Below are 17,895 nucleotides of genomic sequence, written 5' to 3' on the forward strand. Positions count from 1 at the left end.
AGCAATGTTTCAGCTAGAAGTCATTAATTTTGCGAAAGGAAATTGCAAGGCTGCCAGGATTTATCCATTTATAAATCTTTTACTAATTCAAAGTTAAGTAATAGTTGCGAAAAGTGGATAATGTCCATTATGAAAGACTAGACAGAATCGGGAAGGTTCAAAAGAGTGTCTTATGAAGAAATAAGCCCATTTGAAAGTTGTCAGAGTGACTTGTGTAAAAAATGGATTTGAAAAAGCATTGGGCAATATTTCAATGCCAGTGCTAGAAGATGAGGAAGATTTAACTTCAGAGGGGTGATGTGCCTGAAGAGATAATTAATGCACTTAATTCATTTAATTGTGATTCAAATGACAAATTTCTTGAATTCAAGTGATCCACCTATCATATCATTTATTTTTCATTTATGAGTACATGTATACAATATTATGTACTCTACGTATACGCGAAGTACTACATATTAGAATAAATGAAGTTAAGAAATTATATGTTTATTCTTTTTCTCATGGATTTATGAGATGAAACAACTGTAACAGTGGCAGATCTGTATAAAATGGAATGCAATTAGAAAGACATGCTCTCAGACTAATTTATTTTTCTGAGACTCTTCTTTAAATTATTTTGTGCATAAGTATGTAAATGTTTGGATTTTTTAAAGTTTCATTACATGATGCCCATTGTCATTTTTTTTCAATCATCTGGACGTTTTTGTTTAGATAATGCGTGCGTTATCGATGGGAAAATACAGTAATTCAAAAACTAATTTTTATTTTATTTATTTTGAAATATTATTCACATACAGCAGGAGCACCAATTTACTATGAAAAAATATAACAAACAAGAAAGAGGACAAAAGACAATAACAGCATAACAATAACAACGAGAAGCAAGCATGGACATGGAAAAAATTTAATTTATTGAAAGGTGGGATAAAGCTTGGGTGATGAAATTGTTGCATGATAAATTGAAAGGATCGACAGTGCGAGGGAGTGAATTTAGAACAAAGAGAGGCGAAATAAAGGTGAGCGCATGGTGAGAGATATTCTAGGAATAGATAGATGGAGTAGGGAGTAGGTGCGGGTGGATCGAGTTGGTACCCTGAGGTTGAAAAGAGAGAGCAGTTCAGGGGGATCAATAGTCGAGTTCAGGGTGTTGTGGAGGAGTTTTAAATCAGGTTTAAGTCTGCGGCTTTGGGGACTAGAAATGGATAAAGAAGACAGAACAGAAAATGAGGACATATTGCGGAAATGTGGGACTCGATGTTTGACTATTTTGGCAAAGCAATGAAAGATGCAATCAAGGGATTTAAGATTAGTTGGGGATGAAGTGGACCAAATAGGGGACTAATGTGATACTATGGGGAGGACAATTGTTGAGAATTACAAATGGAGTGTAATTGGATCTTTATTTTCTGTGAAGCTGTAAAGAAGGCCTAGTAGGGACATTGCTTTATTTTTTCAAGTCTGTATGTGGTCAGAGTAATTTAGTTTCTGGTCAATTAAAATGCCAAGATCTTTCATGGTTTTTACTCTATTTAAGGGAGTTGAATTAATTGAGTAGTTGAACATCAGGGGGTGTTTTTCAGAGCAAGAGTCATGATGTTGCATTTTCTAGGGTTTAAGTTAAGCCTCCAGGTATCACACCATAGGGAATTTTGATGTAAGGCAAGTTGAAGGTGAATATAGCCAGAAGTGTTATTAATTTGCTTGTAAATCTTGCAATCATCAGCATAGAGAAGGGTATGGACCTGGGAGGAAAGGAGTCCGGAGGGAAGATCATTAACGAATAAGTTGAAAAGATATATGGCCCAAGGACACTGCCCTGGGGAACCCCAGATATGACAGGAAACCAAGAGGAAGAAGCATCCAAGAGTATCACACTCTGGGTTCTGTGGGTGAGAAAGCTAAGGAACATACCATGAATGCCAAACTGTTGGCTGAGTTTATGAAGGAAGAGTTGATGATGCAGGACGCCGAAAACCTTGGAGAAGTCAAGGTAGATGGCATCAAGTTGACTTGATTTGTCTATTGCCATGATGGCATGGTGCTGAAAGGCAGCGAGATTTGTCAGGCATGATCTGCCTGGGAGGAAACCATGCTGCTGGGAAGATAAAAAGGGAGAGTTGAAATAATAAATCCTCTCGAGAATAATTAGTTCACAAACGGAAGAAAGGATTGGAAGCAATGAGATAGGGCGATATTTGAAACTCATTCTTGGGACCTGTTTTATGTATCGGAATGATAATAGTGCATTTCCTTTGAGGAGGGAAGGTTCTTAGGGAAAAACAGTGATTAAACAAGATGGCTAAAGGTTGTGAGAAGGCTGAAGTGCAATTGCAAATAAATTTAGGGCTGAGAGCATCTGAGCCAGGTGAGTGGTGGGGGCATATTTTGCATAGGTATTGGAAAACTTCCCAGGAGTCTGTCTGTAAGTGGGATAGGGAATGGTTGATTTTAAGAAGGAGGGAATGGACAGAGGTAATCCTGAGGTTAGAAGCAGGCTGCAGGCAACAGGAAAAAAATTTTAGAAAGAGGCTGGGTGTCTCTGATCCCACAGCATTTTTGGTGCTATAGGAGGGTACTTCCAGAATTTGAGGACAATTACAGAGCTGATTGATAAAGGACCAGAATTTTTTGGGGCTAGAGGAAATATTGGAGGAGACAGTGTGTGCGCAGTTTTCATAGTCATGGCGAATGAGGAATTTGGAATATCGGTGGAGCACAACAAATGATCAGTGCATTTCCACATTTGGGATGGCCTTATGGAGGTACCAAGTGCAATTTTTGTTACCCAGGACATGTATGGTATCCTGTTTAAACCACAAGGGGAATTTTTTTGTCTTGGGCTTAACAAGAGGAACAAAGTAGTTTTTGACGGCCTCGAGGATAGCGTGAAAGAAGTCCACTCCTTCAGGGGATAATGAGGAAAGGACTCTCCAGGGAATAAGGTTGAGGGAGCAATTGACGTCCTCCTAGTGTACCTCTGACCAGGCAAGAAAGGGCTTAGATGGAGTGAAATGATCCCTGTGGGATTTCTAGGAGCCACGGAAGAAGAAATGGGCATCAATGGACTGGTGTTCAGAGTCGAAAATGTTTCTACCGGGGATGATTGCCTCAGGCACAGAGGCCTATTCCAGTATTAGCCATGGTGGGGAAATCGATTATGTATGTATCTTGCCCTGAAAATATCTGAAAGATCATTTTTCAAGAGGTACAAGTTCTCTGAAGGTAGTCTTAATGATATTAAAATTTTCATATACTACTGAATGTAACCTATTTGCGGTGGCACCAATTTATTCTCATCAGCTGATTCTTTGCATGTGAATTACAAGGACTGTTATTCTACAGTTCAGGGGTACATTTGGTAAATGGGCCCCTGAATTTGTGCTGATCAATACTTAAAGTTAGTAAATAGTTGCATGGTCACTCATAATAGTCGTGCAGGTGATATTTCTAATGAAAACAGAAGGTAGGATGGTGACAATAATTTTTCCTATAGCAGTGTAAAGAACATTCGGACAAATGTCCCAACCAGATTATGAAGTGATCATCTTCCTTTTTGGACCAGAAGCAATTATCTTACAATGTGCTATGATATAGAAAGGTGAATATTGCATATGATAATGATTATAAAATAACGTCATCAACTTTTCAAGTACAGGCCTTTATCGCCCAATGTTCTAAAATAATCTAAAGTAATATCAATTTATTAGCAGGGTAATAAAAATGATCCAAAATATTACCACCCCCATCTCCATCATTCCCATGATTGGCAAAGTCATTGAGGCTATTGGCAGTGCCCAAATACTTGCTTTTCTAGAAAGATAGAACTTACTCAGCTCCTCACAATTTAGCTTTCGACTTGGAAAGTCTGCCAAGCAAGCTGTTGAATATGTTCTAAAACAAACTCTGTGCTTTTGAAGATAGGCTCTGCTATCTCTCATTGTTTGACCTCTCCTCAGGATTATATTGTGTAATTCACCAAATTCTCGTTAAAAAACTAGAGTACTATGGCATCCAGGGCTCTGAACTAATATTTATGACCTCATATTTAAAAAACCATAAAAAAATGATAGAAATAAATGGCTGTAAGTCAAAATTCTTGTGAGTTAAAAATGTTGTCCCTCAGGGATCTTTATTTGGTCCTTTGTTACTTCTTACCAAGTTACATAACTACTTATTGTATCCTGTATGCTGATGACACTACTTTTATAAGTAAATGGAAAAATCCCAAACAGCCACAGAAAGAACTGAAAGACGTGCTACAACAAGCTACTGAATGGTTCTCAGCTAATAAACTATTTTTAAATAAAAAAGCACAATATCTTTTATGTGACCTTAGAAGGGCTGGTTAAGCTCAAAGCTCTGTTCAGCTCCTAGGGTTTTTTATTGTCTCTAATGTTTCTGGGAAAAGTTATGTAACAGCAATCTCTATCAGATCTCTTCCTAATCAGGAGACTAAAAAGCTTTGTTACTGAGGAATATTTTTGACTTGCCTATTTTTCCTTTTTCCAAAGTCACCTAATTTATTGTCTAAGGCTCTGGGAGCATGCAAATGACACAAAAGCTCTGCTTATGTTACAGAAGAAAGCAGTTACGATTATAACCAGCTCTGGCCATCATGATCGCTGTCATCCACTATTTTTCAGGCTAAGAGTGGCAATATAGAGAGAGTGACGTATAGATTTACCAGTTCTTAATTCATGTAAAAGATAACGTAAATAACTATGCATTAAGAGGCAATATATACAGCCATAATGCAATATCAAGAATTATGTTAGACATTACCCAATGCAGATTGTCTAAAGCCTTCAACCAGTCAGGCAACCTTGCCTTAAAATTTTATGGCAAACTTCCCCGTGTTGCAAGATAGCCTAGCTATAATAGGTTCAAAAATGTAATAGAGGACTGGTTGATTTCAAATCCTTTGTATGCTTTAAGCGAATATTTTGAACTGGACTTCTTAAGAGTGCAATGAAATTAAAATAAAAGTGTATCCCTTCACCAGGGTAATTAATGTATTCATATGTTTTTCTTTTGAAGACATCTATGATGGCAAGTACTGCACTTTGATGAATAAAGATAAAGATTTATCAACAATATGGTAGAATTCCAATTAATATGAGTTATCTATCTACCTTAATTGTGAATCAAATTCAAACATTGGCAATAATGAATATTACCTCAGCATAAGTGAATTGGCAATCCTAACATACATCCAATTATACAAGTCAGAAATTTCAACAACAAAACAGCTATTAGAGCAATCATGACATTTTTCGTGCTTAGAAAATAATCTAAGTAAAACATATGAGTAAATTATTTGCCAAAAAATATGCTCTTCTGCTTTTTATGAAGGGCAAAATCGGAGAGGTTAATTAATTTCTTATACATATTTTAGTCTGAGAAAAATATTTTTTCTCATTACTCGCCTTTTCAAATATTTTTTGTACATTACTCACAAAATTCTTTATCAAAAATCTTTCAAAGTTATGCACATATTAAGAGAAGTGGCTAGATAGATGATACCAAATTATAAAAATGTAGAACTTATCCAAATATTAAAGCTATGATTTTTTATGTCCCCTCAATTCACCATAGAAATTGGATAGGTTTCTACTCCACATTTATTAAAATAATACATTCAAAAAACAAGACGATATCGGCACTGTGAATATATCAAGTTGAAGCGACTGTTACTAAGCCATCATAAAAAATTCTGCTCATACTTACTTTGCACAATCAACTCTTTCTATATAAAATGAAGAACACAATGTATATTTCCACTGTTCTTTATGCACATACAGGAAAAAAGGGAAAAAATCAGTACACTTTTTTTCCGGACGAACCCTGTACAACTAGTTTCAATGCTTAGACGTCATCATCAGGTACAAATTAGTCAAGTCACGGTCCATTCATATACCATTCATGAGGGAGGGGGGAAGGAGAAGAAAAAGTGGGGTTGCGATCAGCGTCGATGGAAAAGGGGGAGAGGGGTGTTAAGCATCAAGAAAGGTGATTGGTGGGTTCAGAGTGGGAGGGCATTGTTGAGTATTTCTGTCAAGGAAAGGGATACTTCAAGGATTGAGGAGAGGTATTCCAACAATAAATCCTTAACCAAAAGACCTGTTTTTAAATTCTTTCTGATTTACGGCTCTTCCCACTTGTCCATCCTCATTCCTTTGTTCATTTGGTCTACAAGTTCCAGATTGAAATCACTCCCATGATTTTCTTCCCATAGATCCTTGGCAAAGTGAGATTGTTTCTTTTTCTTTCTCCACAGAGTAGCACCATCCTATTGAAACGATAAGGCTTTTGTGCCATATTCCTCACCGTACTCTTCCATTTTGGGGAGTGAAAAGTTCTCCAGCATCTCACAATAGTGCACCGAGTTCACAGTAGCAGTTGAACCTCGAGATTCAAAAATGTGTGGCCCAATAATGCCTATGGAGGACACAGTGCACCAAACTGACACTTAAGTACAACAAAACCATTCATTGCCATAGATAGAATTCTGAAGCCAATTTTCAGTAAGATACATGAAAATTTTGATCGGCATGTTAAATGCTTCAAAGTCGTTGTTTTGCTGCGCAAACCACACACACATTAGGAGTATAAGCTGAACTTGTTTTTTTATTTAGCCATCGATAAAATTAGTAAAACACTTCTACAAACTAATTTCTACTCACTTCCTCGGAGGAATATTTTGACAGTTAATGTGGGAGAATTTAATCCTGTGTAATGAATACGACCCCTATTCTAGTCCTCACAAACTTAAGCCCGTTGTTATCTTTTCACCGCCGACCATTTTTAAATCTATATAGCCTAAACGGCGAAATGTGATCATCATATTAATACGTTTGTTAGTTCCTGCAACAAGGCTATTTCGGAAATCGTAAAGCCGTGCTTCGTCCTCGGGACGATAATATGGTCTCTAGCGATTCTGATTTGGTGGCACAACTCATCACTCATTGAGCCACACGTTTGGCTCCGGAGTTCATGAAACGTATGACCTGAGAGGAGTGCTATCAAAAGGAGTCCTCGGGAAAGACAATCACGGCACGAGCGCCTAGGAGAATTCAAAGAGCCAGTTTTCTCCATACCAATTATGGACGGAGAGTCACTTTGGAGCGAAAAGTAGTGAGAAAATCTTTTTCAAGTGCATGAGGATGTTTTTATATACACGTGTATTTAGGCGACTAAAGCCACCTCTTCATACCTTCATTAAGTCTGAAGAAGGAACAACCACAAGGACTGGCAACTGGAACAGGCAAACAATTTATTTTCGTAGAATCATTTTGAGTTCATTTTCAATAATACCAATTGAGCCTTGCGACTAAGAATTCAACGAAATTAATATTGCAAACCTTATCCGAAAGTAGGTACGTCAACTATTAATGAAAGGGTAGTAATGATAGTTCATTAGTGTCTTTATATTGAAACATTCATATTTGCGGAGTATTAAAATATTATTTTGTTCTTTACAATTACTTTTTACAGATCAGTGCATCCAAAGCTGCGTATAACATCTAAACAGCTGTTTATATGTTAAGAAAGCTCAACTTTATCATTTCAAATGAGTATCGTTTAACATTTTATCATGCCTTCTTTCAATGTCATTTGAATTATGGAGTTGAGTTATGGGGTCATTCCCCTCATGTTAAACAAATTTTGCTACTGCAAAAGAGAGCTATTCGCTCTCTTGCTAATATACCACCACGTGATTCCTGCAAACCTTTTTTTATTAGGTATAGAATCATGACTGTATTTTGTTTGTATATCTTTAAGGCTCTGATTCATGTGAAAGTTAATCTAGAAACTTACCAATTAAGATCCAACCTCCATAACTATTCCACGAGAGGTAAATCGAATCTAAATACTACTTATTGTAGATTGTCATCAACTTACAACACATTTCACAATATGAACATACGACTGTATAACTATCTGCCTACTCAGTTGAAATCAGATGGTATCCAGAGTTTCAAGAATAGGGTATATACCTGGTTACTTGCTCACCCACTATACTCATTGGATGAATTCTTTTGTGACAATTTTCATCACATATAAGAAAGTATGTTTATATGTTAAATAATACTTATATTGACGACATTTAATATGGTTGTACCATTTTTAAAATGAATAAAGTATTATTATTATTATTAAACAAGTGACGAATCTTGGATCTATGCGTATGAGCCTGAAACAAAACAGGAGTCCACTGTATGGGTCTTCTAAGACGAGCCAAATCTGACTAAATTGATTCGTGCACGAAGCACATCGAAGTAAATGATCTCCTGTTTCTTCAGAATAACTACAACTGTGGCAACCATACCGTTAGAGCAACGTGGAACCGTGAATTCTGAACGAGCATTTGTTTGCTACTTAACGGAAAAAGTACTTTGCTAAAAATACGGGGAAAAAGCGGCAACGAAGGATCACTCTTCATCATGAAAATGCAAGCTCTCACAGATCGGCTGAAACAACTACCTGTTAGACTGGCCAAAACGTTGAATCGATGGGTCATCCTCCGTACGGCCCTAATTTAGTACCAAATGACTGCCTTTTATTCCCGTTCATCCAGAAAATATTGCGTTGCCAACGTTTTGCGGCGCCTGATGAAGCCGTTGATACATTCAAAAATCATATTTTGGAAGTACCTCATTCGGAGTGGAAAAAGTGTTATGGATATTGGTTCGAACATATGCAAAAGTATATTTATTATCATGAAGAATACTTCGAAAAACAATAACGTCATTTTCAACAATAAATTAGTCTTTTCATTATTAGTCTCAAAATATAAAACGCAACCCTCGTATTTGAGGTTTTTGGAATGTGGAGTAATAACAATCATTTTATGAAATGTATAATTCCATCTCATTTACTGGAAGATTCTTGTCGCTTCGATTTTTGGCTTTGAATGGCCAACAAGGAGGAACAGGGTAAGCCTATTTCTTGTTAATCATCTGGGCCATTAGGTAAAGAATGTCACCAGAGCTATTTGTGCTGCACTCTACAAGCCCCCAATGATCAATCAACAGTGGAACCATTCTCAACGAAAGTATTTCATTGTAAAATAATATCACATATTGAATAAAACGAACAGTAATGAATGTTATTGGAATAATCATAGTACTCATAGTAGAGCCGGGGTTGATTCTTCCCATAATTACAAATTGTGACACACAAAAGGTTTTGACATTTCAACTGTGTTTCAGTAGCTTCCATCCAATAGTTGGCTTCCCTGGAGTGATAGGCACAATTGTCTCCACACTTATTACTTCTGTAATTATTGCCTTGGAGGAATAGGAAAGATAAAAGAACCATAAGGATTGTTACTCCCTTACAGTTCAATGGGTACAGCTACAATGGTTTTCAAATCATTGTAGAATTTAATGAAGATTCATCATTGAAGTGTAACTTATTTATTCATGATAAATCGTAAATTATAGTAATCAAGTTAAGCTGCTTAACAATTGCACTATAATTTCCATTTTGAGAAAATAAATTCTGTTTGACCATCTTTGCAATTATCACTTATAAGATCTATGACAAATGTGTGAAAATGATCTATGTGAGTAAATCCCTGGGCATTGCATAACCAATTTGTTTGGCAGTGATCCAAGGTTGGCAGGATAGTGAGAGATGGAAATACCTGTTTGGTTATTTTATTTTCAAAGTTGAAATAAAAATTACTAATTTCAAATGTTACTACTGGATTAAGGTATTTTCAGGGGACCCTGTAGCCTTATGGTTAATGAGTCCATCGCATTTTCTGGTTCATCTGAGTATGCCTACACCTAGGCTCACTGTTGAGCAACGAATGTTGTTTAAAGAGATCAAGTGTTAAAGGGATAATATAGCTGCCTTTTATTCCTGTTTTTTAGAATTATCCATAAATTTTCATTCCTACCTTCAGTTCTTTCCATGCCTCTTTGACGAATTTCCCAACATATATGTTAAACAGCATGAGTGTTAGAAGACAATCCTGTCTTATGTACTTTACTTCCTGACCTTGTATATCCAGACTTTCCATCATAACTCTCACCAGAGCAGTCTGAGACACAGGTTGGGATAAGTCTCCTATCCCTCCAATCTATTCCTATTTTTGCACTACAGTCCTTGGTTCTTTCCAATTTCCAATCTATCTAATGCCCTTTCAAAATCTCCAAAACTGGATAATACATCCTAATTGTATGGTTTGTTCTTTTCTAATACTGCAATGGCATCAGGCATGCCTTTCCCCTTCCTGAACCCAAAATTATCACCCCAAGCAAACATTTGTTGTGCACTCCATCCTCTTTTTGATGATCCTAAGAAACATTTTCTGCACGCAAAATCAAACTTGTTGTTCTGTAGTTCTCACATGATGTAGCCTTTATCTTTTTTGAAATAGGAACTAGCAGTAACACTGATTTGACATAGCATTCTGGCCAGATTCCTTTCTCATAAATGATGCCACAAATTACCACCTTTTCCCACACCTTTAAATAGTCCTGTAGGAATGTTTTCTACCCCCATGGGCTTCTGAAATTTCAACAGTCTTTACACATATTCTATCTTGCTTTTAAATAAGCATGGACCTAAGCTATCTTCATCTATTTCATATTCTTTCTCTATGTCTAACCTTACAGGCCAAATATTTTTACCCTACAGTTCTAATATATGTTCCTTCCATCTCTCTTTGATCTTATTTGCTTCAAATAATATTTTTGCTCTCTTACCTCTAATTTCTAACTCAGATCTTCCCCTCTTGCTTCCCGACAGTGTTTTAACCTTCCTGTATAGCGCACCAATTTCACCCTTGCTCCTTGCACTAAATCCTCCACAATGCTCATTATTCTTTATTTTTGACGTGTCACAATTTATTATTCAACTCTTAGTACTCCCTTCCACCTATTTCTATATTTATATTCTGCAAATTCTATCTCTCGTATGTCTTTGTGATCATCTTGTCCTTTATCCATGGTTTCCTTGTCCATTTCTTTTTAGCAGCTCCTATAGTTTCTTTTTTGGCTTTCAATATCCATTTTTTGATTTATTTCCTTTCTTCCGATACAGTGCCAAGCTCCCTTTCCTCACTCACTGCCTTCCCTGCTTTATCCTTTTGAATCTAATGCTGCACATCATAGTTACTAATTTGTGATCTAAGTCAGTATCTCACTCCTGGGAGACTGTGCAAATTGTTCACACTGTTCTTAAATCTGTGCCTCACCATATTACAATCTGACTGATACCTACTTGAGTCACCTGATATTTTACATTCATACCTATGCCCTTTATTGCATCCAAACCAATTGTTGGTGATGATTAGCCATATCCCCTACAAAACTCAATTGCTTTCTTCCTGTTCTTCTTTGTACCTAAACCATAACCCCCCACCTCATCACCATCTTTTCTTTTGCCTACTGTTGCAAATAAATCTCCTATAACTATCTAGTAACACATGCAAATTATGTCATCTAACTGATTCTATACCCTATTTACTTCTGTCTCCTCATAATTGCTTGGTGGTGTGTACAGAGGTACAATGACCAAATTTAATGGTTCTGCTTTTATATCTACTAGTAATATTCTATTGATTGCATGCTCTATTTGGTCTGTGCAATAAATGAACAAACTGGAAATCTGGTAGCCATGATGTGGACTATAGCCTTGTCCACTAGTGGCGCTAGTTGCTTGAGACCCAATAAGCTATCTGTGCTTGGCGAATTGATGAGCTCTGCATATGATGCCAATTATGTTAGTTTTTATTGCCCATATTTTTACTACCAGTTGAAAAAGGAAATTTACAAAATTATGAAGCAATGAATCAACATCAAGTTTTTGGTGAAGTGCCATAAAAGTTATCAAGAAATCACTGGAATGTTGACAGCTATTTACGGTGATAATGCTCTGAGGAAAGCATCTGTTTTTAAGTAGATCAAGCATTTTAGAGATGGCCGACAAGATGCCATAGGTGATGCAAGGATGGGATGACCTTCAATCACCTGTGCGGTCCCTTGTCCTTACCGCTCGTCCGAAAACTGTCCGAATGATAGCTGATGAACTGAAAGTAAACAGTCACATTATTTTAACCGAACATTATGGATGGATCCGTCATCATTACAATGCACCTGCACATTCAGCATTGATTGTTCGCCTGTTTCTAGCAAAAAATTCAGTCACCATTCTTGATCATCCTCCTTATTCACCAGATCTTGCCCCCTGCATCTTTTTTCTATTCCCAAAATGCAAAAATGTGATGAGGGGATAACACTGTGAAGATCTGGACACAGTAAAGCAAGAAACAACGAGAAAACTAAAAAGCTGAACTGCTGAGGACTTCTAAAGGTGCTATAAACAGTGGAAAAGAAGATGGAATCAGTACATAGCAATGAATGGAGAGTACTTTGAAGGGGACAAAATCAATCCTTCCATCACACTTCGCAAAGACCTAAAATGTCTATATTTCTTTATATCTTTCCATCTCTCACTTTATATTCTCTAATATTCAGGAGGAATGTATGCTGCATGCATATATCCTGGCATCACAAAAAACAGTTACCATAGTTATCACTTTTGACATGCTCATTCTTGCCTTCTTGGGTTAAGAGGCATTCAAAGTGTACCATTTGGAGCTTTCATCTCATGGTTGCACTGAAATACCCATGTTTCGTCACCAGTAATGGTGTGGCGGTTCATTTGTTGATGTAGCGGTTCACTCCCACAAATGGCATTGTTCCAAAAAAAGGGTCAATTAAGCATGTTACAAAAGTTCACTCACAATCACCATTCAGTTGTTCTTGTCATTGTCAGCAGGTGGTGACCATAGCCACTCATAGAGGAAATGAATTTCAAGCATTTATGTTTTTTGTGCCTTACAGATGCAGTGCTCTATTGATAAATTAGATATGGGGTTCATTCGAAAAAGAACTGAAGCATTTATAGGCTTATATTTGTCTTAAAAAGTCCTTCCTTGAAAGTTTCTAATTAACTAATACTTTTTTACAATTCAGTACAAGCTACCTTGACTTTTAATCTGAACAGAAATAGCACGATGAATATAAAATTAAGTGGATAATTAGCATGTTTGAGACTCAGCTATTTTAAATGTATATCATAGTTATATAGTATATTTTATATAGTTACATACTATATGGTATAGTTATGCATTAAAACCTAGCTGGTTTAAATATATAGATTCAGATAATGGTAATATATGTGAATCCCAAACACAAATACAAGTGATGTCTTTCAACGCTCAAGACTCAACTAAATCTGGGATGCAACAATTTCAGATAGTAAAAATCATTTGCCTCGACCGGGATTCAACCAGGATCCCTCGATGTCTGGTCAAGTGCTTTAGCCAGTTAAGCTATTCAGGCGTCCTCTTAAACTCTGAAATTCTTTTTTGAAAATTTTGAATTTTTTAACAATTTTTTTTAAAAGAGTTTAAGAAGATTCCTCGATAGCTTAACTGGGTAAAGAACTCCACTGGACATTGAGGGATTCAGGTTCGAATCCCGGTCAAGGCGAATGATTTTTAAACTCTGGAATTGTTGCATTGAAATGCATATTAGCGGACGACTCCATAATTTTACAGCTTACCACATATTGCCACCAGAGTTGTAAGCTCACACTAAATCAGTGTTCATACGTTTTCAATATTTAGCCTTATTTAATTCATGATAATCAAGGGTTCTGGAATGATACTTTTTTAATTTTTTTACACAGAGAATTTTGATAAAAGTTGGAAAATTCGGCAAAATGAAAGAATACAATTATATTACTGTCCATCAGAAAAACTTAAATTTAGTGATGGTATTTTTTTCAATATATAAAATGGAGACCAATAATTAAACTAATTATTCAGCAGTATACTGTAGTATAGAGCAACATTTACACATCATATTCCTTAAGGAACAGTGTCACCCCTTCATACTAAACCAACAAGAGGAAGAATTGGCTATGCACAAGTTAGTGATTATTCCTTTATTACCCACTCCACCCATCACACTCAAAAGACTTTATGGAGTAAGGTAATTCTACAACATTGTTGTTGAAGTCAGCTCTTTATCTTCTTCCTATAAAAAACTATTCCATTGTCTTTTATTGAGAGTAACCCTAAGAAAAGTTTTGAAAAAATGAGATTAACTTCCATTAAAATGAAAGACTGGCTCCCTCTTCATTTTTAAATTCAAACAGTCAATATGTTTTGTCTTTGATAGCCATCAATCTTACCATTTTAATTTTGCATTAACTTCTAGCATACATTAGGTGATATAATGTACAATCAGAGAGATTCTAGTTAATGATCAACATGTATATTTAGACTATAGTCTAAATAGTTGTGTTAATATTCATCCCTTATACATTAGCAGTTAACATTACTTTTAAGTAATTTACCTATTTATATATGTTAAAGATGGTGCCTAAAAATCAGCTCTCTGAGAAAGATTACCATAGTAACCTCCTGTGCATTTATTATTTCTTGAAAATTAAATATACAGAGGAAATGAGAAAATCTTACTTAGTCAAAAGTTTAAATAAACATTTATTCAGAGAAAGAGTTTTCACCATATGATTGCAACAGGAAAATTCAGTATTTGTGGTCAAAACCATGCCAATACTCCACTGATGGTGTAATCAGCATCAGGTGTGTCCATAAAAGTAGTTTGCATATTTTCATCTTTTATCTCATGCTGATTATGATTGAAATTGCTAAAAGTAATGGACAAAAGTTGTTTTGATTTGACGAAAATCTACTCTGGGTTACATGTAAGGAAACCTTTGATGAAAGCACAAGATAGTTATTTCAGATTCCTCAGCTGCCTCACTTCCAAAAATACCACAGTTACAAGCCCAAAGGTCATTTTGGTATGGAAGGGCTCACCCAATACTAAGATTAATAGCAAGTAAAATTCACACATGAGGGTACGGGTATCATCACCTTTCCCTGTACCACCCATAGTTTCTTCGAAATAACTAGTACTCAAAAAATCATACAGCTTGGATGAAGCTCAGGATACTCAGAGGAGTCCTTAGGAATCGAACTCCGGCCCAGTGTGCTACCCACCGGACTACCAGGTTCTGGCTCACTTGGGACTATTCAAATTCTTATCCAAAATCTTGATTGTTTGAATTACAGAAGAATATTAATTTGAAAGCATATAAATTAGGGATGTTAAGATTGTGGATAGTACTTCTTGAAATAAAGCATGGTTAGCCTTTAAAAAGTAATTAGTGATGGAAGAAATCTGAGACACTAATCCTCAGGAGATGAGGAGGGAAGTATATACAAACGTCTAACCAATTTAGATGAAGACTATATCCGTACACAAAAAAAAATAGTCCAGAAAGAATGAAAAGGTTAGTGTTATAAGGTAGAATACCTTTAGAATCTTATAACTAAGCCATCCAAATATATAACTAACCAGTCATTATTTTCATATAATAGACATTCCAATGGAACCATTTTGCAGACAAACAAAAATTTATGTGTGTGAGCTGGAAATTTACTAAACTTTATCAATTTAATGTACAATAAGTTATTCATATGACTTTGTTGAAAGTAGAAGTTGCCTGTTTATGAAATAAATTCCTTTCATAAACATAGCTTCATCATTATTAATCGTTTGTTGTTTATCTTGATGCCATATTAGTAACCTCGAGCAAATAGCTCCGGGAACCTCTGTTAGGGAATAACCTCCAAGGGTTCCCATTACTTTTGCTGCTGCTACTCAGCCATTATTTTAGATGGAGAACCCTAAATTCCTACAATGAAACCTTTGTTCATGGAAAACGCCTGGTAACTTAGAAAGGTATCAGCTAGACTATATTCTGGTTAGGCAGAGATTTGGGAACAGTGTGATATATTTGCACAGCTTTCCTGGAGCCGATGTGGAATCTGACCACAATTTAGTTGTTATAAAATGTGGCCTCCGTTTCAAAAAGATAAGAGAGCCATAGGGGTAGGGGTTAGAAAATGGAATGTAGAAGCATTTTATGGATTGACAAGAAAGGAGTACCAGCAGGCTGTAGAGAAAATCATGGAGGATGGTAAAGAGCTGAGTACTATCGAAGAAAAATAGGAATGTATCAAGAAAGGGTTATCGAAAGCCATAAAAAACACTATTGGTACCGTTAACACAAAAAGGACTAGGAAACCATGGATAACGGATAAGATGATTAAAAAGGGTCCCGGGTTTGGTTCCCAGGCAAGTCTGGGCACTTGCAGCTCCACCCAAGTTACGTGATTTTTCACGTACCATATCTTCCTGGGAAACCATAACCGGCACAGGGAAAGGAACTGGCCCCCCTACCCTGATGTGTGAATTCTCACACGCCGTATAGGGCTTAATACTGGGTGAACTCGGGCATCACCTACCAAACTGACCTTTAGGTTGATTACTGTATATATGGTTTTTTTTGTATGTATATGTATATATATGTATGTATATATGTACAGATGCACGGCATCTATGCACGTTCAAGATAACTATGAAGCCCTGGGCGTGCGGTATCCATACAATTCATGATAACTGCAAAGTTCTGAGTGCGCGTTATACATAAGGTGCACATTATTAATGGAAAAATACGGTATTTTATATGAAGACCAAACTGGAGAAAAAAACAGAGCCAATGATTGGCAGAGAGATACAAATAATAAAAAGCACCCATGCCATGAGCTAATTGATGAGAAAAATGAGTGACAAATTTAGGTTTTTATTTAATTATTGCTTTATTCACCATAGACTGGTTCAGTATGGTTTCAACATAAAGCAAAAAAATGTACATCAATTAATACAAAATTGATCATACATCACATGAAAAAAGGTTATTTATATTGCATAGGGATATTTAACAAACAATATTTTAGGCTTTTCTTTAAATAATGCATAAAATTCATCCACAGAGTACAAAGATTTAATAAACAAGTATGCTTTAAGATTAGGCTTAAAACTATTTAAAGGAGATGCTTTCAAATATGGAGAAAGCTTGTAAAAAATTGACCCTTAGCTGTTAAGGACCCTCGCCATTCAAATTTGAAAATATTGCCTCAATTTGTACATCAAGTTTAGCCCCTGTGTCTTGATAATGGGTATTTAGGTTTTTTCTTATATATACATGTTTTTCTTAAGAAATGAAATTAGATTGTATACAGCAGCAGCCGGTGGCTTAATTTGCAGCTCATGAAAATAAGGCCTGCAGGGGTGTCTGAAAGGTAAGTTTAAGAAAGTTCTTATAGTGCAAGATAGTGCCACCCCAGAATATATTGCTATATGATAATCAAGGTCCAAAATTAGAATGATATCTTATGATATTTACTCTACTGATAAAAAAACAAAATCTCAGCTAAAGAGAGTTTTATTAGATTTTAAGATGTCAATATCTGATATATATATATATATATATATATATATATATATATATATATATTATATTTTATAAGATTTAGATTTTAAGTTGTCAATATATAAGGACCATTTTAGGGGTGATTCAATCTGAACACCCAAGAAATTCACACTGTCAGCAAAATTTAGGTCCTTATCACATAGTTTAACCGCCATTGCTGGATTTTTGCTAAAACGTAGGCATGCTGGTTTTTGTAAATTAATGAACAAAAAGCTGTTTTGAAACCAATTTTGAAAGCTTATTGCTCTGGAGGGTACTTTTTGTTGTAGCTCAGGAGTGCTTTTGGGATTTATTAAATTGATAGTATCATCACAAAAAGAATGGATTTAGGATTAAAGATACAATTTGGCAAACCATTTATTCAGAGTATAAATAGCAAAGGATCCAGAATAGAGACTTAAGGAACACCTGTTTTAACCTCTTTTCCAACTGATTGGTAGCTTACTTTGTGATTAGAAGATTCATTAAGATGGGATATTTCAATTACTTGATGTCTTCCCC

The sequence above is a fragment of the Hetaerina americana genome, unplaced genomic scaffold (genome assembly GCF_022747635.1).
Source record: "Hetaerina americana unplaced genomic scaffold, ioHetAmer1.1.p SCAF_8, whole genome shotgun sequence".
In the NCBI taxonomy this organism is placed as follows: Eukaryota; Metazoa; Arthropoda; class Insecta; order Odonata; family Calopterygidae; genus Hetaerina; species Hetaerina americana.